The sequence below is a fragment of the Wyeomyia smithii genome, chromosome 2 (assembly GCF_029784165.1).
Source record: "Wyeomyia smithii strain HCP4-BCI-WySm-NY-G18 chromosome 2, ASM2978416v1, whole genome shotgun sequence".
Taxonomy (NCBI): Eukaryota; Metazoa; Arthropoda; class Insecta; order Diptera; family Culicidae; genus Wyeomyia; species Wyeomyia smithii.
Genome location: NC_073695.1, coordinates 207056568 through 207076336, shown reverse-complemented (window position 1 = coordinate 207076336; position 19769 = coordinate 207056568). Strand labels below are relative to the sequence as shown.

Genomic DNA, 19769 nt, shown 5'->3' with positions numbered 1-19769 from the left:
TGAATTAACCTCAGTGTCAGTACATTTATTCTCTGATGCAACTCAGTAACCTATGTTCATAGCGACGATGCGTGAATATCGTTTCTCATATTAAATGACAGAATAGTGGAATGAATATCGAAGGCCTCGTAATGATATTCAAAGAAGCTTCGGTGATTATCAATCCAAGTAGTGCAAATCTGTTCAGACGCTGTACAATGCCCAGTACAGTATAAATGGTCGAATAAGGTTGATTTTGATTTTCACTATTTTGATATGATATTCATTATTGACGGTCAAAATACAACACAAGTGTTAAAGTTTATCTTGTCGGTGTTCATCGGTTGTTTGGTATCATGAATATCAACGGTCGCATGGGTAGTATGATTATCAAAATAAAGACGGCTGAAAATCGCTGCTTTTGAATATCATGACAGTGAATATTCTCAGCACTGGTATTGAGTCTTCAATACAAGACAATTTTCGTGTGTATTATGTATTAATATTCATGATATGAAAATGAAGAGTGATTTCTATAGGCATATAGTTCGGCTAAGGTCTTTTCATTATTTCCGAAGTCCTTGTAAAATCTGAATTCCGTGTGTTTTTAAAGCATCGCATTTTAACGAAATAAAAATAAAACGAACATTAAATAAAACCAGTGGTTTGTAAGTGCTCCTTTGAAATCGCGGAGCAATATTTAGAGCATGGATGCAACGCCACAGTACAACATCTGTATTTTGGTATGCGCATGGAATAATATTCATTAGACTGCTTAAGGAAAGAAAACTAATTCCAGCATTCGATTAATGCATGGAGCATTGCAGTTGGAAGCCTTTTTTTCAGAAGCGAAGAAAAAATAAAGAAAGTTCTCGACACATTCATGCAATTTTCGGCAGTGTCCCAACGAGATGGCCAGAAACTTTAACCAGCGACGAGCTTATCTTCATTCATCGTTAATTCCGGTTGAGTTAATATAGACCATGAACGTGATGGTAACAGAAGTAATTCAAACATGTGCATTTCGCATTGCAAAATACAAACACACTTAATCTCTTAATCTCTTTATAATAGTTCAGCGTAAACCAAGTTCCACGTAATTTAAAAATTACAGTACTCAAAACGCCGCTCGAAAAGAGAAAACTTAAATGGAAAATTCTATAAACCGGCTCACTGCCGCCCACCAAAGTCGGCTACCCCCTCAAAACGTTTCTCAACTGACAAACCCAAGCTCTTACGCACGACGAACGAAGTGCCGGCTTGAATTCTGTGATGTTTCGAAGCCAGCGAAAGAATTCTTCCCGCGGCTGCCTCAATGGCTTCGAAGCAGCAGCATCGCAATGGGTGTACCGTTCTCGACGAGGAAAAGGTTGAAAGAGTACGTCATACTTTTGAAATATTAATAAGTTTTAGTTTCAGGAGTTTTGAAAGTCAACTCTTCGCCTTCGTCGAAAGCACAGTGTCAATTGTACTGCCATTCTATGCTTATGAATCTATGAATAAACTCGGTTCTGTTGCTATCAAAAAGTTTGAAGATTTCTGAGACTACCAGCGCACATATGGTCGGTGCAGGAAAAAAAAATTATTTACCCCCTAAAAGAATAACATTGATGAGGTCAGCAATTAACATCTCCTGTAAAACAACACATTTTATACGCTAACAATCTCACTTCTAAGTGGACCATCCGAGCCAGTTCAGGTTGTTGATTTTTGCCTGCTTATTACTCTTTCTGTTTTCTCTGTTTATCCATACATATGAAAGAAAAATCTTCTGTCTGCCCAAACAATCGACGGGATGTGGTGCTTGCTTGTCTGCATATTTCTCGCTGTTTTCGTTCGTTCGGCACAACATAACATCAGAATCAACTCCACGCCTCAGCAGCATCAGCAGCCCACACAGCCTTCCCCGCTCGGTTCGATGGGATGGGAAAAAATTGAGCTTTTAACAGCCTTTGTGTCGACCAACTGGCTATATTGGAAGGTGGTGGGCTGGCTGGCTGCCTGCATGACTGTGTGTAGCGTTTTATATGCTCGAATTTCTTTCCTCCGTTGCGGAGCCTCTCTGACAGACGGAAAGGACTTTGGCTGAGTGCACAAGAGGAAAAAAAACACCAAGCCGTAGTCTTTCTCGCAATATATCTGTCTATGTTGGTTGTTCTGCTGCCTATCCGAGAAGTATCAGCACTGGCATAAACGGTGGGAAAGATTTGAAATGGTACGAGGCAATCTTAGTAGATTACTTTCGTTGAAGGTCTGTTGACCACGTCTGGGTTGCTACTTCCAAAGCAACACCAACTTGAAAATTGATATCCACAAAAATATTGGAACTGTACTATACCGTTCCTCCTGGCTAGTACCGCCAGTTATAAATCCCAGGAGAATTTTCAACTATGTGTAATTATGTACCTCTGATCAGTATTCATCGAAAGTCATCCAGATATTGTGGAATTCAGCGTGAACAAAGCGTAAGTGGAGTAGCCTGATTCTACTAAGATTCGAACCCACGACGCTCGTCAAAACGGACTCTGTAACCTTGCTATTAGCATTGGAAATCTACCCTCCTCAACGTCTCATTCCTTGTTTTAGGTTTTAGAGAATGTATCCTAGTATAATAAAGAAGCGCGCATATTTTACGTAAATCTTAGATGTTCAATGGTACTAAGTTTGAACGTTCTTATAATAAATTCGGAGAGCTCCAAATGAACAATAAATTAGTTTCAACGACGACTCATATTCAATAAATCAACTGTTTTCTTTAAAACTACCGGATGAACTTCTAAAGCAAAACGAAAACGGCTTTTCAATTTTACCGCACATTAATAGACAGACACTTTCTAAATTACATTTTTAAGTCATAATTCTCAATGGCGACTGTTCCACCGAACGCTGCAAAATTGAGTTCTATCGTAATAAATGGGAGAAATCTTCATATGAAAGTTATTATACAGGAGAATACAAACATCACCGAAGACTTCACTTCGTATACAAGTTGTAAGTCCGCAACCTTATCCAGGTGGTGATATGAGGTAATCATTTAAACTTTATTCAAAGTCTAATGATCAAAAAGCGAAAAGTTGTAAGTTCAATATTTTCCAAAAGTGAAGCATCAAAAGTCATAAACATGCCATTCGGTTCTACAAAAAGGTTATTAGGAAGTTGTATCGCATAGTCATCAGAGAATTTACATTGATTTGGATTAAATAAAATCAAAAACAATAATCACGAAAACGAAAAAAAGATCATTCAATTTTTCGACATAGTCTCTATCTAGAGTAGTTGTTCCCAACCTTTGTAACTTCGCGAGCCCTACTGCCCATAAAAGCATAAGAGTCCCATATGACTTTTAAGCAAATGCAAGTTTATTCCGTCAATGTATCTAATTTTGTTCTAGTTTTCATATGGCTTGATGAAATTTTTAAGTTTGTTCTGAAAATTACTGGAAAAATACCAAACCTTGCCTGTTCCTTATTGAAAATAAAGGCATACGAGTCCCATCCTAAGTATATATTCAAAAGACTTTAAAAACAACATTTCACGTTTGTCATCAGTTAAAAGAAGATAAAGATAAATTCAAAATTAGAATTTCATTAGCAATTTTCTCAATTGTGAGCATTTCCATATGGGACTCTTATGCTTTTATGGGCAGCCTATCAGATACAAATTTTGTAATAAGAGGCTATGTTTGTCAGCCCCATATCGTCTTGTACATCGAGTTTGTTTCATATCTTGGTCAGAGGGCTGGAAATCCTCTTTCACAGAGGTTAGTTACGTCTGTGAGGAAAGAAATTTTATTCACCTGTGAAATTTACCAAGGCCTCTTGCCTCTTGCCAGCCGCTGACCCTACATTGGGAAACACTCATGCAATTGTTGTAAAGAAGAGAGACATGTTCGTAGCAGAATTCCTTTAATTTATCGCTTCACGAGCAGAATAAGCAGAAGCGTTGTCTTGGTGAAAAGCACTTTTTCTTCGCCATATACGGCGGTCACACCTGGATTTCAACGTCCAATCGATCCAATTACGTAGAATTATCGATTGTTTTTACATGTTCGAGGTATTTGATGAAAATAATGCCTGCCTAGCGGCTGAATTTTGCGTTTTTGGGCCCTTCTGATGACTATCACCGAGTAAAAGCCACTCCGGCCGACTGTCAATTGGTCGGCGTGCGACCAGACCGAGCCAAGCGCCATTTTCTTTAAAATTGAGTTATTAGCACCAGTAGATGTGCAAACTGATTATCTATGTTCCAATAAAGAATGAAATCATTTGAACAGTTCATAGGCGTGTTATAATAAAAAATCTCTGTAGCACTTGGTGAAAAGAACGAAATTGCGTTCGACCAGAGTGAACCGTAAACACAGACATGGCATCTAAAGAAAGTGATTGTTTGTGATTTGAAAGTAAACTTTGCGATTTATTTTAACCAGTAACTGATTTCTCCGCTCCGGACAGCTCGTTAATACGACTGTCATCAGAATTAGATAAATAAACAGCCAGGTGGTTTTCGTAGAGCCGAACTTCATTTTGATGAACACATCACTTTTTTCAAGATCTTGTTGAGCCAAACCGAACCAAGTGCATTTTATTTTCATTTGATATTTTTCAAATAAAATTAAATTTATTCTTGTAACAAACGTCAGGACTGGGTTAATATACGTTAAATCAATAAAAGTAGACAATAACCGCTTCAAAATACCAGAGCATTTCAAATTGATACTATCTTAACACTTACCACTTGGTGCGCTTTGGCACCAGGAAATAGAGCAACAGAAATAAAGCTTTGCTTGTCTATCAGCTGTATAATTTTTGATACAGATTGAACTGAGAGTTAAAGCAGCGTTGATATCTATGTATTACGTTTGACTAGTGAGAAAAATTAGCTTGTTCAATAGTCAAGTTGATATGTTGTAGTAAATACGTTTGACCAGACCGAACTGAAGACCATCTTTTAAATTTTTTGTTCGACCAGAGTGAACTGCATAGGTATCAAAAATAAAAACCAAATATTTTATCAATTATTGCTATTTTTCGTGTATTTATGATAACAGGACATTCATTAAGCCCTGTTCATAACGTGTTAGCATTGAATTAATGATAAGTTCAAACACGATTAATTTATGGGTTGTCAAACTTCAAATGCTAATTACTCAAAACAATGCGTTTGGCGCCTGGCTCGGTCTGGTCGCACGCCGACCAATTGTACTTAGGAGTGTTCTTTAACAAATGTCCAGCCGCTAACGGAGCCTGGTGCCCTTCCACAGTGTTTTAGCCTGCTGCGTGAGACTACCATAACACGCAGTGAACCCCCTTCTTTCAAGGTAAACTCGTGGAATCAAAACTGAGTTAAAAAAAAAAAAACAACAAACTGAACTATATTTTTCGTAAATTCCTAATCAACTATTTCCCCAGTTAGCACATTTTTCAATCGTCAGAGACTACTAAGCCAAGGTCACTCACGCGAGGAGGCCGCTAGTTCGTCAACCAGTCGACCAGACTGGCCGCTCATGTCAGGTCGCAACCAAGCGGCAACAGATAGATTTCCCTACTTACTCCTGGACAGTTAAAACTGATGACAGTCGTATTAACGAGCTGTCCGGAGCGGAGAAATCAGTTACTGGTTAAAATAAATCGCAAAGTTTACTTTCAAATCACAAACAATCACTTTCTTTAGATGCCATGTCTGTGTTTACGGTTCACTCTGGTCGAACGCAATTTCGTTCTTTTCACGAAGTGCTACAGAGATTTTCTATTATAACACGCCTATGAACTGTTCAAATGATTTCATTCTTTAATGGAACATAGATAATCAGTTTGCACATCTACTGGTGCTAATAACTCAATTTTAAAGAAAATGGCGCTTGGCTCGGTCTGGTCGCACGCCGACCAATTGACAGTCGGCCGGAGTGGCTTTTACTCGGTGAGATTCATCAGAAGGGCCCAAAAACGCAAAATTCAGCCGCTAGGCAGGCATTAAAGGCATTATTTTCATGTAAAAACAATCGATAATTCTACGTAATTGGATCGATTGGACGTTGAAATCCAGGTGTGACCGCCGTATATGGCGAAGAAAAAGTGCTATTCACCAAGACAACGCTTCTGCTTATTCTGCTCGTGAAGCGATAAATTAAAGGAATTCTGCTACGAACATGTCTCTCTTCTTTACAACAATTGCATGAGTGTTTCCCAATGTAGGGTCAGCGGCTGGCAAGAGGCAAGAGGCCTTGGTAAATTTCACAGGTGAATAAAATTTCTTTCCTCACAGACGTAACTAACCTCTGTGAAAGAGGATTTCCAGCCCTCTGACCAAGATATGAAACAAAATCGATGTACAAGACGATATGGGGCTGACAAACATAGCCTCGTATTACAAAATTTGTATCTGATAGGCTGCCCATAAAAGCATAAGAGTCCCATATGGAAATGCTCACAATTGAGACAATTGCTAATGAAATTCTAATTTTGAATTTATGGTAAAATAACTATGATTTGACTAAAAGTATGTTTTATTCAACTGTATGTTCATGAGGTGGAACATTGTATATTTCCATGAGTTCTAAGAACTTTTGCATGAATTCCAGGCTTGGAAATAAATGATGGGACTCGTTTGCCTTTATTTTCTCTCTATACACAAAAAATAGAAGCATATCAGTCTCCACGCATTCTAAGACGGCCAAGGTATTTATCATTATTCCTTATTGTGTCTGTCATGTGAACAGTATATTCCACTCCAACATTTTCGAATCATACGAATTGCAATATAGCGATTTGGTTTCAATGGATTGCAACATGAATCAGTGCATGTTTTTATCTTTGTCTCTAGCTTATTTTTAATTGAACTTTGCAAACAAGAACTGGGTTTAAATGATTCAAGTCAATGATATTTTGATGTGAACCCTTTTCTTTTAACTGATGACAAACGTGAAATGTTGGTTTTAAAGTCTTTTGAATATATACTTAGGATGGGACTCGTATGCCTTTATTTTCAATATGGAACAGGCAAGGTTTGGTATTTTTCCAGTAATTTTCAGAACAAACTTAAAAATTTCATCAAGCCATATGAAAACTAGAACAAAATTAGATACATTGACGGAATAAACTTGCATTTGCTTAAAAGTCATATGGGACTCTTATGCTTTTATGGGCAGTAGGGCTCACGAAGTTACAAAGGTTGGGAACAACTACTCTAGATAGAGACTATGTCGAAAAATTGAATGATCTTTTTTTCTTTTTCGTGATTATTATTTTTGATTTTATTTAATTCAAATCAATGGAAATTCTCTGATGACTATGCGATACAACTTCCTAATAACCTTTTTGTAGAACCGAATGGCATGTTTATGACTTTTGATGCTTCACTTTTGGAAAAATATTGAACTTACAACTTTTCGATTTCTGATCATTAGACTTTGAATAAAGTTTAAATGATTACCTCATATCACCACCTGGATAAGGTTGCGGACTTACAACTTGTATACGAAGTGAAGTCTTCGGTGATGTTTGTATTCTCCTGTATAATAACTTTCATATGAAGATTTCTCCCATTCATTACGATAGAACTCAATTTTTACTATATTTTTCGTAAATTCCTAATCAACTATTTCCCCAGTTAGCACATTTTTCAATCGTCAGAAACTACTAAGCCAAGGTCACTCACGCGAGGAGACCGCTAGTTCGTCAACCAGTCGACCAGACTGGCCGCTCAGGTCAGGTCGCAACCAAGCGGCAACAGATAGATTTCCCTACTTACTCCTGAACAGTTAAAACTGTTTGCGACGCCATTCAGGACTGCATTGCGGACTAGAAATCACCTGCCATCAGGCCCAAGTTCAGGAGCTGCCGTCAAAAAAACGATATCCTACAACTAGACTGTATTAGATGACTGAAGACTACAGCCTCTTCTCTCAAACCGTGGTAGGGAGGACACCTCACGGTGTGTCCGAAATGCCGGATTATCGTATTTAATGTACCTCGGATTTTCTTTCACCAAAAGTTAGTTTGGGTTCTTACCTTTCAAAATCGGCGGGTTTTAAAAAAATCCATCGGGGGAAAATTGACGGACGTGCATGACGAGAATGTCATCGAAACGTTACTGGAAAGACTGTCGAACCAATGGTGGAGCTGGACCAACAGTCTCCTCATATCATAGCGGCACAGAGCTTTTGGCAGTAAGCATGAGCAACTAACCAGTCGCAACCCTCAGAGCCACATACCGCCGCCTAAACGTTAGAGTCGCACTTCTGTCGCCTACCGTCTGCAATGGGAGTCTGCTACTGATGGTACGTAGACAACCCAACCCAGCATCATCGCTGATGGCAACTGTCCGCCAATCGGAACTCAACATGATCGGATGAAGGACGCGTCGTCAACAACTTGAGCAGCATACGCTGCGTTCAGGTGCATCTTTGTCACGCAAAGAGCGTTGCTAGTGTTCTTTGCAGGAGATTCACCAGAGATCAGAAAGCCAGTCAACAAGCCACTCATCATCGGCTGCGATCCCAACGCGAACCACACAATCTGGGGTATCTCGGATGTCAACACACGAGGTGAGTACCCGCTCGAATACCTTATTTCTAACAATGTTAATGTATGCAATGTAGGGAACGAGCCAACTTTTAGTAATGCTATTAGACAAGAGGTTTTAGATCTCACTCTATGCTTCGATAATGGAGAAAGTTAAAAACTGGCATGTCTCTAATGAACCCAGTTTATCAGACCACCTATCGCGCACGATAGGACCCGTTGTTAAAACCAACAGCAGCAAACGAACACACAAACGGAACGGTGATATAAAATAAAACAATAGCTGCTGCCGGTAGCATGACCAGCCGCCAGCGGCGGTGGCTGCGAGTGAACTGACTAGAATAATTTTATTGTCTGTTTCTTCTGATCATTTCAATGATGAGATTAGATCGCTGGCTGGGGAACTGCGACAAATTACGTTCTGCCGCAACAACATCAGATTCGACGTCGAGGTTACCCCTCTGAGAAGAGAACACTTCAGGAATCCAAATAAAACCAACAACCTGTCACAAAAATGTTCGAACTCCAGTTGAACTAGTCATCGCAGCAAGGGACCTACAGTACAGGATCACGGAAGCTTTTACTTCAAAGGGTTCGTTAATGAAACGGGCATCCTGCTCTATGTGCTCTGGTGGAATGAAATTCTCAGCATTCTTCGTTGGGAAGTTAGACGCTTGTGCAACATGACTGAAATCACGTTCAACAACGAAACAACATTCAACAAAGTGTAACGCAGAGATACGCAAAGCCAAGAGGAGGTCTAGAGTTCGATTCCAAGAATATATTCAAACTCTGCTTGAGACAGTGAAAGGGTATCCTCAGGGAGGAGTTCTCTCCACTGTTATGGTCACTGGTGGTAAACGTTCCCCTAACCAAGCTATCGCAGCAAGGCTACGAAGGATGATGACATAGTCCTTATTGTTCTAGGAAAATGTGATACAACTCTATCTAGTCTTATGCAAACGGCTCTTGGCATCACCTCTTGGTGGTGCTTAAGAGAAGGGCTGAACATCAACCCCGTTAAAGCAGTCTACCTTACCAAGCGAAGGATTATTAAAAGAGGTAAGACTGAGCTTCAGTAATGAGAACAAATATCTTGGAATCATTCTGAATAAGAAGCTGAACTGAACTGCTCAACTAGACTACACCATCAAGGCAACTTTAGCTATCTGGGCATGCAGTACAGTGTTCGGCAAGACAGTCAGGCTGCACTACTGGTATTCAAGTCTGACACATGTGTTTCCAGATTAATCAGGGAGTGCATTACAATTTTCAGTGAACTTTCACGTTTCAACAAAGTTATGCTATTTCGGGTGTAATCGAAGGAAAAGAGCCACTGTGTGATCGAAGGAAATGAGCATGTCAACAGCCTAGCAAGATAAGGATCTGCTCAGCAATTTATTGGATATGGACCGTTTCTGGGTATCTGCACATCCGCCAATAAAGGCGAACTAGTAAAAGTACATGGGAAAACCTCCTAACCTCCTAACTAGTCTAGTATGCTGGCCCAAGCCAGTCGTCGTTAGTTTGAATCCAGGCTCAGGAGAGACTGCTGGTGTCAATAGGATAGTAGCGCCAGCCCCGTAATTGTCCTGTACACTAACAGTTGGCTACGAAGTCTGTATATAATAAACAGAAGGTCGAGTTCCGATACAGAATGTAGCACCAAGGCTTTGCTTTGCCTGAAGTACATGTGAAAAGCTAGAAATAGAATCTCATTGGCAACATGCGCAGAGTTGCAAACAAGCTGAACAGTTTATCTATCCCAACCTTGCGGTTACCAAAAGGCTCCCAAGTTTAACTTGTAGTTGACTACGCATCATCACGGGACTCCTTACTGGACACTATGCTGAGCTTTATAATTTAAAGAAAATCGGCAAAGTCCCAAAGCAAAGCTCAACTCCATCAACTAGCTCAAGCATCTTGTAATCTGTCTAGAGCAGGGCTGTCCAACGTACGGTCCGCGAGCCACACCCGGCCCTCGGATTCTTTTCTCGCGGCTCGCGTTAAGTTTTGAAACGCGTTTCACATTTGGCCCACATGTTGATGTATTCGGATTGGAAATTGTTATGATACAAACTATCTTTGTTTAATTTAAACTTATTTAATGTTGAAACTTTCAATCCGTATCGATATTTCAAAAATGGAGAACGACTTCAATTTCTATTGGAGGCAGCAAAAAAATAGTTGTCGTTCATCTTTATCAGACGAGAATTTAGAATCATGTTTGAGAACTTCGGCATCAGATTTTGATATCAATATGGCACGTGTTCTGGAAAAAAGCCAATGGTTTCAAGTTTCTCATTGATTCTCCAAGCTCAAGTAATTTAAAAAACATACAACAGTCCTGTTCTACCATGAGAAAACATTCAAAAAATCATTGTCTGTTTTCCATATTTGTTATGGCTTGTAAGTTTACATTTATCATGGTAAGCTTCAACTGGTATCACCCTTGGCTTTACAATCTAAAACGGACTGCTTTTAAATCAAAATCAAAGTTAACCAGCATGATATTTTAACGAATATTTGTATATAATCTAAAAATTAGCAGAAATTTGAAAGTTTTCATAATTTTGGCCCGACAGCTGTTGTGGATTGTGAAATTTGGACCGTGTGTCAAAAAGGTTGGACAGGCCTGGTGTAGAGCAATCGGGGCCAGCCACAAAAGACAAACATTCCTATCGTAGTGGCACTTTTGGGCAAAGCCCTTCAGGCACACAAAAAAAGGTGAGTAAACCAAATTGATATCTCCATTGGGTACCGAGTTATAGAGTATTTGATGTAGAAGTTACTTGAAACGCTAGTACACTTAACTTTTGTTGAGTTCTACACGAAAACTTTGCTCTAGGAAACCGTTTGGGTATACAAAATATACGTTTTTGCCAAAGACTACACATCTCCAGGACTTTTCCTGATAAAAATGTAGCTAATCTTAGCCTTTTTAACAACTTTAAGATCGTATAGAGTAAAAGGCATGCAGGCAGCGAAGGTATGATTGGAATACTTTTTCAGAAAGCTTAGCTCAAGTGTGAAATTACACATAATAAAAAGACAACCAATTAAATCAAGCATTTCTAATCTGGCTAGAACTTTGCACAAATGTGACGACATTTTGTGCTATTTGTATTTTTTTAATCACAACTCATTTATTAGAAGGGCTTATATTTTAGAGCCAGAACGGATTGTTTGATCGGTGTGACGTTTTCGCAAAGTTGTAGACAATAACTCGGTCCTACCGAGAAAAATAGAGAGAAAATACAAACCCTACATAATTCGAGAAAGTTTGCTTTTTAAAAACATTTTTTTATGAAAATTATGAAAGGTTACTTAAACATTAATGGTTGTTTTATTTGATTTATGTGATGTCTCTAACAATGATCCCAACAAAATGACCAATGTTCCAGTTTAGTGTTTTCGGCAAGATTTTAGATGGTAATTTTGTCTTTCTAGAAAAATATATTTTTTATAAGAACTTGTTTTCTTACGGTGTATAATTTTTCTGGAACGACAAAACTTAATCTTAATCTTAATTTTGGGATCATGGTGGGGCTGCCAGGGCCAAAAATCTATTCAATCTCCATATTTTTTTAAAAAGGGCCGAAATGTTTCTGCAACGACAAAACTACTACATATGTACAATTCAGCTGAAGACATCATATAAATCAAACAAATCATTTTGGCTCAGATAAAAAATGTTTTATTTCTGAAGTTACTCTTAAAATATTTGTAATCATCGATACCTTTTTTACATAGGTACTTTGTAAAATGAGTGGCCATTCGAAAAAATTACAAATAATACGAAAATACATCTTAGGCCCATTGGAATTATACGATAAAATTATTGATAATTGTCGTTTTCTCAAACTCTCGTAAGACATTGAACATCCAAAAACTTCTAAAAAACTTCAGATCAAATTTTCTTAAAACGGGTTAAGAGAAAGGAAAAAAAATAATTGAAATGTTATCAACATTTTTTCAAAAAGTAATCAACAACGAGACAGGAATAATACTATAAAAATCACCCAAAAGCCAATAAAATCGCTTGTAAACAATGAAAAGAGCTATTCGACTTTCAAAAATGATTACCAAAGACATTAAAAATCATTGAAACGTTTCTGAGAAAATATACGTTACCTGTCGACTATTACTTATGTCAGAAATAGAATAACTTCCGAACCAAGAGTCATCTTGCACAGTTGCATAGGAATTCCCATGCATATTTGTAACGCCAAAGTTTATTTACTTCTTCCCAGGGCAGTCTTTGTTGTTGTTTTTCTTCGTCTACGTTTCGCATCCTCTTCCTCGAATGCTTTCGCCATGTTCTCAGACCCCATTTCTCACCGCAATCGAGCGAACGTTACATTTCTCAGCACTGGTAAACTCGGTGCCGTTGTAGAGCACCACCACTACTAGTAGCAACAGCAGCAGCAGCCTCATAGCGGCATCATCACCATCATCAATGTTTTCATCATCGTCATTTTAGCCGCGAAAGCGAACAAAATAAACATAAGTTCAAAGAAGGAAGCAAGAGAAACCATCGACTTATGGAACATCCACCATCCGTCCGAGACATGCCTGCACGTAGGTCTTGTGCTCGGTGTATGGATAATTCCATAACATTTGTTGAAGCGCCAACTGCAGAACGGCAGCGGTGCAGCAAGCGGAGCATACCAGTAAAAGGTCTGCCCTGGTTGCAACGCCGCTGGTTTCTAGGGTCTTTATACTCGACACTTCTTCCAGGAGCAGAGAGCGAAAGAAGTGTTGTAACGCCATTTACAACACGTACATTCGACGCCAGCCCCTAAGCGACGGTCAAGAAACAGCAGTACACAATTTGTGATAATATGCAGTATTTAAATATGAATAGATAAAAGACAAATAACGTTTCAACTGTCTAATGGATTTTTGTTGAGTTTTACCAAATTTAATTATTGAAATCTTTAGATGGAAAATTGCACTCGGCTCGCGACAAGTGGAATTTATACAGTATCAAGAAAATTTTGCGGTGCTCCATAACTTTTGTGAAAATGAGCAGTATTCCCACACCCCTGTGAATTTAGCGACGCTTTGATGGCCAAATTTTCAGCAACGATTGAAGAATGTTGCCTCCCACGGCGAAGCATTATTGTGTGAGCAATAATAAAAAAGTTAAATTTTAATGCGAAATTATACACTTTCCCCAAGTGCAAAAGAAAAACAGTTAACAGACAGTGTGAACGAAAGCAAATCTGGTTCAATGCAACTTCTATTAGCACCCGACTCGAGATACCCGACCTGAACCAGTTTAGCGAGAAAGGGTAACGAAAACACGGTGTCGACTTACGGGGCGGAAGAAGACACGCTTTTCGAAAACTGATCTTCATTTGTTGCCGTCGCGATAAACTGCCTCGTTACGAACACATTCCAGCGGCCTATTTGTCGAGTGGCTTGTTTGCCGAAGCATTTAGCTGGCACACACAAGCGTTAACGTGATTGTTTACGAAATGTTTGCCCGGTTGCTGACGTCGAACAACATTCTGTAAGATATGAAGCTAAATTGTTAAGGCAGAACTGGACAGAACATATTCGAAACCAAATTTTAACTCGTTTGATTACATGAATCGATATCGAATTTATATAATTTATTGTATTTCTTTTATAAGTAATGCGTTCGAAACAATGCGTTAAAATCATTACCGAATTTTCGGACTGTTCTGAACAGCCACATTATTCTTCATATTCCTGATATCATGAAAAATCATGAGAAACCGCGCGCGATTCAAAATAATGTACCAGATAATAAAATTCATAAAAAATAGTTCTGACCACACAGCATAACTTACTGCTAGCTCTGGCGGAAAATAGCATAACCAAAACGATCCCATAATAAACAGTTCTCACGGAGAGCTTTAGATCTGAAAAGCTTCCAAGCCCTAACTTTCGAACAGTGGGTACACTTTTCAAATTGTAAAGAGCGAAGTTTCTTTTTTGCTGCTCTTGACAAACTTGCATAGTCAGTAGGTTGGTCATTGGTGCCATGATATGCTTAAGATTTCCAATAATCTCATATTTGATCATTTGCAGAATCCAGAAAAAATAAACCGGGACGTTGTATACAAATTTTTGCAATAAAATATTGATGAAAACATAATTTTCTAAAAGGGTGTACCATCTCGTTCTGGTTCTGACCACATCTGGTTCCTGTAAATCCGGATCTTCGGGAGCATGTTCCGGTGAGACAAATTAGTACAATTGTCAATAAAACTGAACAACATTGTTATTAAAAATTCATGAAAACACTCCAGGAATCGACTTATTTTTATTCCGTTGGAATCTGCTTCAGTACGACCATTTCGGGGCCAACTCATCAGATGGACTCGAAGGGGATGTAAATAAATTCCTGGAGTGATTACAAGAACTTTTTGGAGTGTTTTCATGAATTTTGATATACATATTGCTGAGGATTTTATAAAACATGCTTGTGGCAATATAGGGCCCCACGGGAACATCCTCCATATTGGCCATTTCAAGCACAACTCGGCAGATGGACTTAGAATGTATAAAAGTCAACTCCTGAAGTGATTTCATGAATTTCGATACCAATATTGTTTGGTTTTATAGTGAATTGTTAAAATTTGCTTTGGATCTTGAATCTGGCCCCGGAGATCCGGATTTACAAAAATCATATGGGAATGGCTCTCTCGGTCACGTATACTGAAAATAGACAAATTTTCTATTCTTTTGACGGGTCAAGATCGAAAATCGATCAAAAAGTAAAGAAGTAAGAAGCATTTCATTTTGGTGGGTACCCTGCGGAGTACTTACGTGTGTTAAAATTGCCAGGTACATAACGGTTAAAAATGTTTTGTAAATGAAAACAAGGAGGATATAGAATTGGCTATATACAGACTGTTTATTTCAAAAATTTGTAGTTGAACAGGTAGGATCAAAAGCTACTGTTACGAACCACATAAAGTTTTCATAACAATTACTAGAATTCAGTTTTTTGTGAAAGGAGAACAGATTCGCACTACTTATTGAAAAGAAAATGGTAACGTCACTGAAAGCGTGGAGTCAAATTGACGCAGACTATCTTACTAGAGTAAAAAATCATCAGAAATCAATATTTTCCTTCTTACTTTTTCCTCAAATTTTTAAACAGCCATCCAAAAATGCAGGTGTTTGAAGGTCAATTGTAACGTTGAAATTCGTTTTACTTTTTTTTCTTTCTCGTAGCAAATATCGATAAACTCTGTTCTCTGTTCAAACTGTGAAATGAAACGGAAGGCAAGTTTATGGTGAAAATGCGACATGTATACCATTACGGAATTGATTCCGGTATGGAAATTGAATTCAAAATGCAGCATTTACTTAACTTAACTGTCGAATGAATCATAGAGGTGAACGAATGGAAACTAATCGATTCCACCCATGCAGAGCTTCTGGACATGGAGATGACGGTAAAATATGGGAGTACCGGAAATCCGGAGTATAAACAATTCATTGAAAATGATGTTGGAACAAAAAACAAGGCGAAGGTGCAAATCCGGATTTTCAGTAGCATGTCCGGTGAGACATATTAGTACAATTGTCAATAAAACCGAACAACATTGGTATCAGAATTCATGAAATCACTCCAGGAATCTACTTATTTTAATCCCGTGGGAATCTGCTTCAATACGACAATTTCGGAGCCAACTCATCAGATGGACTCGAAATGGATGTAAATCAATTCCTGAACTGATTTCATGAATTTCGATATACATATTGCTGAGGATTTTATAAAACATGCTTGTGGCCATAAAGGGTCCCACGGGAACATGCTCCAGATTGGCCATTTCAAGAACAATTCGGCTAATGGACTCAGAATCTAACACTTCTAAAAGTATAAAGGTCAACTCCTGGAGTGGTTTTATGAATTTCGATAACAAAAAAAATGCCTTGGATCTTGATCCTGGCCACGGATATCCGGATTTACAGGAACCACATGGGAATGAATGGCTCTCTAGGTCACGTATACTGAAAATAGACAAATTTTCTTAACTTTTGACGGATCACGTTAAAAAATCGGTCAAGAATTGAAGAAGTAAGAAGCATTTCATATTAATGGGTGTGAAAATTTAAAAAAAAATCATCAGAAATCATTATTTTCGTTCTTACTTTTTTCTCAAATTTTTAAACCTTCTACAGCCATCCAAAAATGCAGATTTTTGTAAATCAATTGTAATGTTGATATTCGTTTTACTTTTTTTTTCTTTCTCGTAGCAAATATCGATAAAATCTGTTCTCTGTTCAGACTGTGAAATGAAACGTAAGGCAAGTTTACGGTGAAAATGCGAAATGTATACCATTACGGAATTGATTCCGGTATGGAACTTGAATTTAAACTGCAGCATTTACTTGACTTAACTGTCGAATGAATCATCGAGGTGAACGAATGGAAACTAATCGATTTCACCCATGCAGAGCTTCTGGACATGGAGATGACGGTGAAATATGGCAGGACCGGAAATGCGGAGTATAAACAATTCATTGAAAATGATGTTGGAACAAAAACGAGGCGAAGATGCTGTCCTCACGTATTCCAATTAAAGCTGCTTCAAAACATCATGTTCTTTTCCAAAATCAACGTCCATCATCTACGCGGCATAGTACGCGCCTATGCAAGCCAATTTACATCCAGATGGCGATAATAACGACCGGTCTAACGGTTCGTGAAAAACATCACCTGGCATACTAAATAGAACAGCTGGAACCAACAGAATTGATGAGGAATGATCAAAAAGATGCGATATTTGAGCAGCAACGTCCGGAAGATTCAAGTAGAGTTTTAGTTCGGTTTGAGTACATTACACGGATGGATCAGGTTTTTGAAATATATTTATAAGTTGTTGTATCGGTTGGAAGTCAAAACATGGTCACCACGTAGAGATAATTGAGAAGCGATGCTAAAGCGAAAAAACGATAATCTAAAAAGACGCGAAATCTCTACTTGCCTCTTTTGAAATCGATGGAGACGAATCAATTGATCAATAAATGGAGTTTGGAAAGAAGCAACCGTTGTCATCTACGCTACAATTTTTGGTTAATGTATTTATAACATTTACATTTTTTCTAACCTTACCAAAGCATGTTTCGCTTTAAACCGTTTAGTTCTACCTTCGAAATTCAAAACCTATTTATTTGTACATAAATATTTGTGTAAAAATATTTATTTTCCGGTACTAAACTAAGGCTGTTTACAAACTCGTACAGACAAAAGTTTGTGTTGTCTTCAGTAAAGTTTCTTACTTTGAGATCACTTAAAATGTTTCCGAGACACCACACGTCGAAAAACTAAGTTTTCTATTTCATGTTTAGGTGGATTGATCACATCAAGATGCGTCATACACACGTTGACTATAATCACTATTTAATTAATCTCTCGAGAGGGGAGACTTGACAAATTCTCACGATAGATATAAAAATTGTAAAAAAATACTTCCGGGGCCAAGAAATTTTACAAATCCGCTGAAAACATTTCGCTGAAATTCAACCAGTACAACTCTAGGCAAGCAGTGACTTCTCAGCTGAATGATTATGTATTTTATTTTGTTAACTCAATTTCCGCTTCAACATGATGTAAACTGAATTGGTTTACTACTTGTTTCGGCTTTTAATTTCTACGAATTGGTTAAGTATAAAAATGTATTTTTTTTTTCTCTTAAATATTCGGTGCGCAACTAAGTTCTAGCTATTTGTCGATGAATTGTTGCAAGAAAATTAATCGTCAAAAGTGACGAAAAGTATTATTTTTATCATTTTATTCAGAGAAATATCGAGAGTTGAATAAAGTTAACGGAAATGCTGCTTTCAGTGAAAAAACGTGTCGTGATTGTTATCGTCGATTTAAAGACTGTAATTTCGACGTTGATGGCTGTCGTGTAAAGGAAGGTCAAAAACCTTCGAAGACACCTAATTGAAGGAAATATTTGATAAGGATCTATGCCTAACGCAAAAACAATTCGCTTCGGTATAAGCCGTTTCCAAGCGATTACAAGCTTTGGGAATGATTCAAAAGTTACTAGAAAATTCAAAAGCTGGTGTTTTCTGATTTGAAGCCATAGGAGTGTCGTTTTTTCGCTTGTGAACAATTACTTCAGTGGCGAAAGAAAGGGGTTTTTTCATCGCATCGTGACGGATGATGAAAAATGGATTCATTACAGCAACCAATGGAGACTGCTTGGTTATGCTTCTACATCGTGTAATGATGTGTATCTGGTTGAACTAGGTCGGTGTTCTTCATTATGGGCTGAGGAAACCGAACGAAACCATCAGTGAGGAACGGTATCGACTTCAATTGATGTGACTAAGCCACTACGGGAAGAGGCACGAAAAAGGGATTCTGCTGCATGACAACGCTCGGCCCCATGCTACCAAAGTAATTTAAACTTACAAAGTAACGCTCAAATGGCAAGTCCTACCTAACCCGCCATGTTGCACTCTTCGATTATTACTTGTTTCGTTCAATGACATATGGTCTTGCTGATCATATGAAGACATCAAAAAGATAGGAAAAAAATCCCCGCTTTGAGGCACGTGTTTCCGAAGTCCGATTGAGCTGCCATTTTGCATGGGTACTTTTTTCGAGAAGACGAAACTTTTAAAAGCAACTTCTAAACGAAATTCGTAAAGTCGATTTCCATTGCGACTCTGAAAATATAAAAGCCGAACATTTTATATGGACCGTCGATATTTACTAACACAAATTGTTGCTTCTCATATTTATTTAATTTGGTCAGAATAGTAAAGTTTCACTTCAAATTAATCAAAACAATGAAAAGATCAGTTATCCTGTAGTAAAAATCGATGCAAAAATTTTAGAACATAATAAAAAACGGTAAAATTGTTACTAAACTGTTATGATAGTAAAAAAATTGGCTCAATACATGCCAGTACTCATTTAAAAAGTATAAAATTTTTTTATTCAGAATATTTGTGAAATATCTAAGAAATATTTAAAAAAAATGATCAATGTCACTTTACGACATTTTATTTCATTGTTGCCAGGTGGGATAAAAAAATGTAGGGCCCAAAGATACCCCCGTTAGTAACGGGCCGTTACTCTATATCCGGAACACGTAGTTAGGCACGTTTTATGTTTATTACTTTCGCAGGACATCTGCGTTATCTGCATCAAAAATAGGCAATAAAATGTCGACACATAGATAATACCATGAACCTCAATTGGTCGGCGTGCGACCAGACCGAACCAAGCGCCATTCTTTTAAAATTGAGTTTTTGACACCAGTG

General features: G+C 38.0%; 1 protein-coding gene across 4 annotated transcripts in view; it reads right to left on the bottom strand.

Annotated features, from left to right (window-relative positions):
* LOC129725819 (xaa-Pro dipeptidase) overlaps positions 1 to 19769 on the bottom strand; it is a 207087-nt gene that overhangs the window by 185790 nt on the left and 1528 nt on the right. The window lies entirely within an intron of this gene.